Raw genomic sequence first — 7488 nt, 5'->3', positions numbered from 1 at the left:
CAGCCCTTAGGTGGTTTCGTATGGAATGTGCATGGGGGGGGGGGGGGGAAGTGAGTAGAGGGTGTATACCCACTGTGTTATACGAAGTAAAATTTATGTGTGGGCAATCCAGAGAGAACCCTGTTGCTTCACAGCAGCTTCTCTGGCCTGTGTGTTCCATGTTCTGGAGCACAAGGCAAGTGCGTGCTGCAGGAAGCCTGTAGAGATCCGAAGAGCTTTAGTGGCCAGAGCTGCTTGGAGAAGCATTGGGACATAGAACAAGGAACATGGCAAAGTTCAGGGAGGCCCTCCCTGTCAGTGCCACAGCAGGGGCTAATAATAAAGCTGTTTTGGTTGTACCCCCCTGTCCCATCCTGTCCCTGCCATGACTGTACATTGAGGGATTTAGAATGGGGGGTTGCAGCACTAATATATTAATCCTTTCTACGCCACTGTGAGTAGGTGCATGTAATCCCTGTTTTACAGGTGTATGATCTGAAGAAGAGGGAAAAGAAACTATTTGGCTGAGATAGCATCAAAAGGCAGAGCTGAGCTAGGATAAGAACCCAGGAGTCCTGCACTTTCCTGGCGCTCAGGCCGGTGCCCTGCTGTGAACAGGTAGGAGGGTTTCTAACTCAAATGGGTTGTGCTGCTAAAGTCCTGATGATTCCACGGGACAGGTTTTTCATTTGCTGAGTGGCCTTCTGTGTCAGTTACTTTTGATAGGAGCTAGTGGTTGTTCTGAGAAAAAGGCTGAGGATGTCTGAAGGAAGGAGTTGTTCTGGAGGTCAGCACAGAAAGCGTCTCTGAGAAACGTATTTTTTTTAAGTGATGTGACAGCATGAGTATGGGAGCAAACAGTACAGTCTGTAAGAAAGCCCTGTGTTTCTTGTGGCTATTGGGCAGGAGGTGAACTGCAGTAATTGTATACCTTAAGGTTTTTACTGGTAGTATGATTAATCCATTCACACAATGGAGCAATTTAATAAAGCCATGCATAGATTTCTCTGTCTTTTTTTCCCTTTTTTTTTAAGAGCTGGAGGTGACATTTGAAAGGATAGTGGGATGTAGTTGAGGACCAGAGTTAGTTTCCCTCCCCCTCGAAATATATCACACTCTCCTCCATCTTTTTTTGAACCTTCTCTTGATTTCTGAGTCCTAGTAAACCCAGCTGGAAAACAACACGACCTACTTCCTGGATTGAAGCAAAGGTGAGGTGTGCTTCTGCGGAGATGTTTTTGTGTCTGAGTGTGGGCAGCAGTAAGAGGAAAGGCTGATGATTCCCCGCCTGTCTGTCAGTGCTGGGATTCCCCTGCATGTGTGTTGTCAATGGGGCGCATGTGGATTTATGATTTTGTATAAAGCCCAGTTTCATTATGTATTGGGAGCACAAGCTTGTCTTTGTGTACTGCAGGCTGAGTCACTGCTGCCTCTCAGTGAATTTTGGTGATGATTATTGAATGTGGGCAGATGCAGCCTACTCTTTATAGCAGCTCGCTTGTATTTTTTTTTAATGAAGTTTTTAAATTTTTATATTGCTTTGACATCCTTTTCTTTGAGAAACTAATTTCTCCTGAGCTGAGTTTAGACACAAGGGCCATTTTATTATAGAAGGTGTTTGCTGTATCTCAGAAACTGACCTCTTTTGGGAGGCTTTAGGCATACTATCTATTAGGAAATAGGAACCTGCTATTTCCTGTCTGCTTCCCCACGTCCAAAACAAAATGAACAGGTGCTTTGAGCCCAATCCTTCTATTGTGATTTGACCTTGGGAGGGAAAGGGGAGAGCATGAATGGAAAAGAGAATGAAGATCCAGAACATGGAGAGAATGTAGAGAGATGCTTGTGTTCTGCCTTCACAACTGGGTGCGGTTGCTCCAACCTCAAAGCTGCTTTCTCCCTTTAAAATTACAATAGCCCAAAAGCAGGGGGCCTGCCCTTCCCCATGTCTCCCCCAGATCAGTTTCAAACTGAGTCTGGGACTGAGATAATTTGGCTTCATTTAAACAGGGACATGGGGTTTACAGCAGCAGTCTACCTCATTGGCACTGGCTGGATGTACGTGAAACCCTCTGTGTTGAGTGCATTTCAGATATGGTCTCACCAGCACATAGCTCCCCAAAACTGGGAAAGTGGTGCTGGCAAAAATCTCAACTTTCACACATGTGATGTATATGTGGGATTTTAGCAGCCTAAGCAGTGTGGCTTTGCTGTGCTGGTACAGTGAAAGCAATTCTGCCCTTCTACCTGATGCTGTGTTTGTATAGGTACAAATGTGTTTTGTCTGATACAGCTGCTGCTTATGGGAACAAGCTACTTGGATAATGAAACCTCTGGCCTATACCTGACTCTATGCTGAGGGTTGTACCAACATAATTATATGAATAAATGAACTGTTCAGTGAGTAGCAGAACTGGTGAGCCTGGCTTCTTAACGATCAGTGTCTTGTGCTTGGATTCTGAGCTAAGGATTGATCTCATGATTCTGTCTTGCCACTAGTGGGAGCATTAATAGGTTCTCTTATCTGGTCATGTATCAGAAGGCTTTTTTTGAGGTTTTAACCGTTCTGTCAGAGTACCCTCACAGTGGCTGCTGTGTTGAAATGTTATTTGGACAAGTAAGAGCTGCACACAAATTAGGTCAGCACAACTGTATAAGCCTTGATTATTTTTAAATTTTTTAAAATTTTATTCTCCCCTCTGCCCAAAATATTCTGATAACAGCACGTCCCTACCTGATCAAGTCAACCTTGGCTAAGGAGCCTTTGATACAGCCATTGCGTGTGCCTGGGGTTAAAAACTTCCCAGAACTGAAACGTATAGGACTGCCATGCCCTCTGCCTCAATAAGCCACAGTCTGTTTCTTAAGCTTACTCTCTATGACAATTTTAAGTTTGTATCCAATAGACTAGTAAAACGCAGAGTGATTTTTGGAGAGGAAGCATCTTTCTAACAACTTGTTCAGGAGTAGTGTGGGTTAGGTATTGCAGAGAGAAGCCCTTGAGCAATATTGGTGGCTAAAAGTAATCCAGGAAAATTCTCCATTGGGGGTGTAGCAGGGGGGTTGGGAGGAGAAGTTGCTACGTGCTGTGACCTTGAGGAAGCAATACTCTAATCAGGGGCGGAGACATAAATGGCTTTTTAACATGTGAAAGTCCATTGTACATGGGACTGACTTCAGGTGCCCATTATGAGCTTTTCAATATCTTAAATGTACAAAACTTTGAAATTAGAAATTCTGAGGCTGTTGGGAGATTTATTCTTTTCATAACTGCAATTCTGATAATGTATATAAAATTACTAGATCCCAAGACAGTGGACGGACTACTTGCATTACATCTTCCTTTAGTACTGTAAAGTAACATTACATGCTTTCCAGAAATAGCAACTGGCTGTAAGACAGCATCACCCACTCTGTCAATAACTCACAACCACTCAGTGCCAGGCATGCAAGTTCTGTTTACTCAACAGTGTCCGGTAACAGGCTGACACCAGCCAGTGTATGATCCCTGCTTGTAGAACATGTAAATAGGACTGTGAAAGCTTCAACTTTGAGGCAAGGCAGGGAAAATCCTAAAATTAGACCTAATGTGGCAGTTGTGCATTTGCTTTGTAAATTTGCTTTGTAAAAGGTGCATGTTCTGCAGCGACACTGGCTCTTCCTGGCTGCCTGCAGCTGAATTAGGCAGGAGGCTTTGCAGGATGTCCAGTGCTCATTCCTCTTCTCAACTCCCTCAGGTGGGGGCCTCCTCACGGAGAAGCTGGTCAATTGAAGCTTGTGTTTGTGTGAAGTTTGTGTTTCTTTTTCCTCTCCCTTTAAAGCCTTTATTCAGCGTCTTCTGAGCAGCGGTTCACATTTCAGGTTAAATGGGATCATGTAGTTAAAACTACTTAGTAGTCAAGTAAGGTAACAGGACCACATGAAAATGCAGGAAGGCAACATACTCAGTTTTAGGCAAGATTTCCATTAAAATTGCCCTTCAGAAAAGCAGACGGATGTTGTCTTGCAGTGCTCCAGTGATTAAGACTGACTAACACAGTTTTGTTAACCTTCGCTCAAATTTAGGGCAAAATACATCTTGGAACACCTTTGCTGAAACCAAAGGAGCCACTTGTTTATGATTTCCTCTTTAAGACTGAGGTTCCTTACAAGCAGGTATCAGGTCTGTCTATTGAACTTCCTTTCGGTGGCCTTTTTACGTTCTTTTTTTTTTTTCCTTCTTCCCTCAAGTCTTCAAATTTTTTTTTATATATTTGGGGGGGGAAACCAAAATATGGAAAGCTTCTTCTGTGTACAGATTTATTAGGTTTTGAATTAACTGTACATGATAGTATTTTATTTTTCCTTATCAAAAACTTACTCTGTATTTTCTTATTAGCGGCAGTTTCCTGTCTTACAAGTACTTGGGAAACTGGTATTGTTCTTCATGAGGAAGCAGGGAGAGATTGGTGTCTTTCTGGTGTTATTTTTTGAAACTGCGAGGAGGGGAAAAAAGCAGCCATCTGTCAAAGTATTTTTCACAGGTTCTGCAAAACCTGGAAAGACCATCTTTTTCTTTGGAGCAGCCGAATGGCAAACTGGGATAAAGGGGCTGTATCTGTGACCAAGGCTTCTTCGTAATTAATAGTAAATGTGAAATGTGTTAGGCTCTACAGCTGAAAGGAGGAACTCTTGGATCTGATAATAACCTTTCTAACTTTACTTACATCACTTCTGCTGTGTCCTAATTCCCAGCACGAAAATACAGGTGACACCTATATTGCAGACTTATTCAGACAGTTGACTGTTTTAGGTTAGCACAAAGTTTGGGTTTGGTTTTTTTTTTAACATGCAGTTATTAATGCAGGAAGGACAATGGAATCCAGAGAGAACAGTTTTCTGAGCTCTTTGTGCTTGTTGCCTAACAGGGTGGTGGTGGTGATGTTTGTATAGTATATTTATATATTTTTGTCTATTACATACATTTTGTGGGATATAAATGTTGGGACAGTTGGCCAGCAACTGATGTTACGGATGATGAGTGAAAGTATCTGAAGCTGCATTTAGAAGCGAACAGCTGAATAGAGAAAAAGGCTCTAACTTTCCCATTAGTAACAGTTGGTGTTTGTTTCACCTTCACCCCCCCAATAGAAAATAGATTGTACCAAGTAAATTCTCAAAGCTCAACCTCCATTATCTGAGCTTTGTGTGCTCCCCACCTGAGCATGACACACAGGTGATGGACTATAGCTGACACAGGACACCAGGCAGCTGGTGCCCATACTGCTGCAGAGTCGCTGCCGCACTTGCAGGGAGGGTGGGCAGGTATATGCTTGCTGTATGTACTCCCACCCATGTACTTCCTGCAAGCTCTTCAGCATGGAGGCTGTTTCTCTTTTTTTGGGTATATGCCTTGCTGCAGGGCTCTGATCCAGAAGGGGTAGCCCTGGTTGCTGTTGCCATGTTAATAATAATAACTGGTTTGGATTCCAAATTTAAAGGGTAAGCAAATAAACATCTGCTGGGATCAATATGTAGAGCTAGGTTGCTGCAGCATCCATGAGCTGCCCAGTTTGTTGACACACATGCTTTAGTTCATGCCACCTCTCTCTGCTTTTCTCTCCTTCCCCTCCATTCCTCTGGCATCGGCGCATGTTCTATTTTTAAACTGTGCTGTGCTCTGTATTGCGGCATTTCTCTTCCTGAATTATTTATCAGTGTTTGGAGCTGAATGGAGTGTGCTACGTTTTTTCCACTGCTCATTACTGCCCACGTGTTTGTCTTGAGCCATTGACAGATTTGGTTCATGTCAAATCACACTAGCCTCAGCTTGGAGAGGGGCTGGAGAGGATGATGAGGCTTGGTTGCAGCCTGTGCCAGTGCAGGATCATTCAGATCTGTGTGTGTTTAATACTCTCCTTGCTGGGGCAGACAGGGAGGGGATGGCTGCCAGGATAACACATCCTCAGCTGAGCCAGATTTGAATGGAAGGTCCCTTTTTAAAAAAGAAAATAAAACAAAAATTCTTTTTTACTGCCTGGAGACTGGCTTCAGCCTAGGAAGAAGACACCTCCATGCACGTGTGTGCACACATGTGCAGAGGAGAAGACAGCGTCAGAGACTGTGGGCATGGCTGAGGTTGACTCAAAGCTCCTTGGTGGGGAGGTGTTTAATTTTTACTTAGTAGAAAATGGTAATTTCTTTTAAATTTAAAACCCTTCTCTGTTCCTCCCTGCCACGTCCAGTGCAGGCACCCTTATCCATCAGAGATGGCAGCACAGCCTTTAAAAGGAGCGGGTGGGCAAGATGTTTCATCTCTGAAGGGTTTTTCCAGCTACTCACTAAACTTAATTTGCCCCTTCCCCTTTCTTCCTTGAGTGCCTCTCAGCATTTATATTTTCTCCTGTTATCACTTTCTCTTTTTCCCCTCTTCTTCTGGCTCTCCTGTATTCTTTTGCCTTTATTTTGTCCCTCTGAGCTGATGGATTTAGCTACTCTGCATCCCTGCTGCTTCTGGACTTTGTTCCTAATGGAGCTGGGGAGACTGCTGTCCTCTCAGTCAAATGGCAGGAGGGAAGGGTCTGGCTGGAGGAAAGAGGCGCCCTGTCACTTACCTGCTAGAGGAGGTGTCAGAGAGCAGAGGTGGCAGCTCTGCCTGCCTGCTTGCCTCCCCTTGCAGAGTCAGTCCAGAAATGTCTGCAACTAGAAAATTCACTTGGTGCCATGTTCAGCTCCCACATTGGGAATGTCTTGCTAGCATGGAGCAAGTGTGTACTTTCCTGTGTGCTGACTCATTAGTGACATAAGGTTTACTATGCCTTTATGTCCTTGGCATAAAGTGGGGGGAGGGCTGAAGGGGGGTAGAATTTAGAGGGCGAGGTGGTCCCAGTAACAGTTGAGCAAGGGACTGGGCAGTGCATGTTTTTAAATGCCAAAGTGCAGTAGATGCAGCTTGCTATGAACACTATGGCTTTGAGCAGCCTACCAGTGCAACGTTCTGCAGTGCACTGTGAAAATGCAGCTGTGATTACTGCTGAGCTAAATGCTTTAGTCCAATGAAACCCAAATCTAGGGCAGTGTGCTTTTTTTCTGCTACGCTCCGAAGTGAAGTACTAATTCCACCTTACAATCTAATTTCCAAATTCTTCTCTCTTAGGCCAAGTAAGCTTCTTCAAGGTTCTTGTATCGTTTCTCTTTGTTTCAGGAGACCCACCCCTGTCCTCACATTGGGTTTAGGTGCTGGGTAGGAGTAGCAGGTGCCTTTATTTTGTGTGTGTGTTTGTGCAGCACTTGGAGTGACAGTGACACTGATTCCCAGCAGCAGGGTGAGCTGAGGACAGGGTGGTCCAGGGCTTGACTCTTGGATCTTGCTTCTTTGGGCATAAGCCAAATTTGTCTCTTTTCTGGTAGTAGAAGCCATTCAGAGTTGTTGATGGCCTGGGTTTCTCTGTCCTCCTCAGAATGTCATCCGCATGACTCTGACTTGTGACTTTTGAGTGGAGTCTCCACTGTGCAGGTACTTTTTTTTTT

At 44.2% G+C, this 7488-nt stretch overlaps 1 long non-coding RNA gene across 1 annotated transcript in view; it reads left to right on the top strand.

The window, feature by feature from the left end:
* LOC109279543 overlaps positions 1 to 7488 on the top strand; it is a 20070-nt gene that overhangs the window by 2641 nt on the left and 9941 nt on the right. Inside the window, exon 2 of the long non-coding RNA XR_002086229.1 lies at positions 466 to 597. This is a non-coding gene — a long non-coding RNA (uncharacterized LOC109279543). The remainder of the gene's footprint in view (positions 1 to 465; positions 598 to 7488) is intronic.

This window comes from Aptenodytes forsteri, unplaced genomic scaffold, assembly GCF_000699145.1.
Source record: "Aptenodytes forsteri isolate BGI_AS27 unplaced genomic scaffold, ASM69914v1 Scaffold373, whole genome shotgun sequence".
Lineage (NCBI taxonomy): Eukaryota > Metazoa > Chordata > Aves > Sphenisciformes > Spheniscidae > Aptenodytes > Aptenodytes forsteri.
This window is presented reverse-complemented; position numbering and strand designations above follow the sequence as displayed.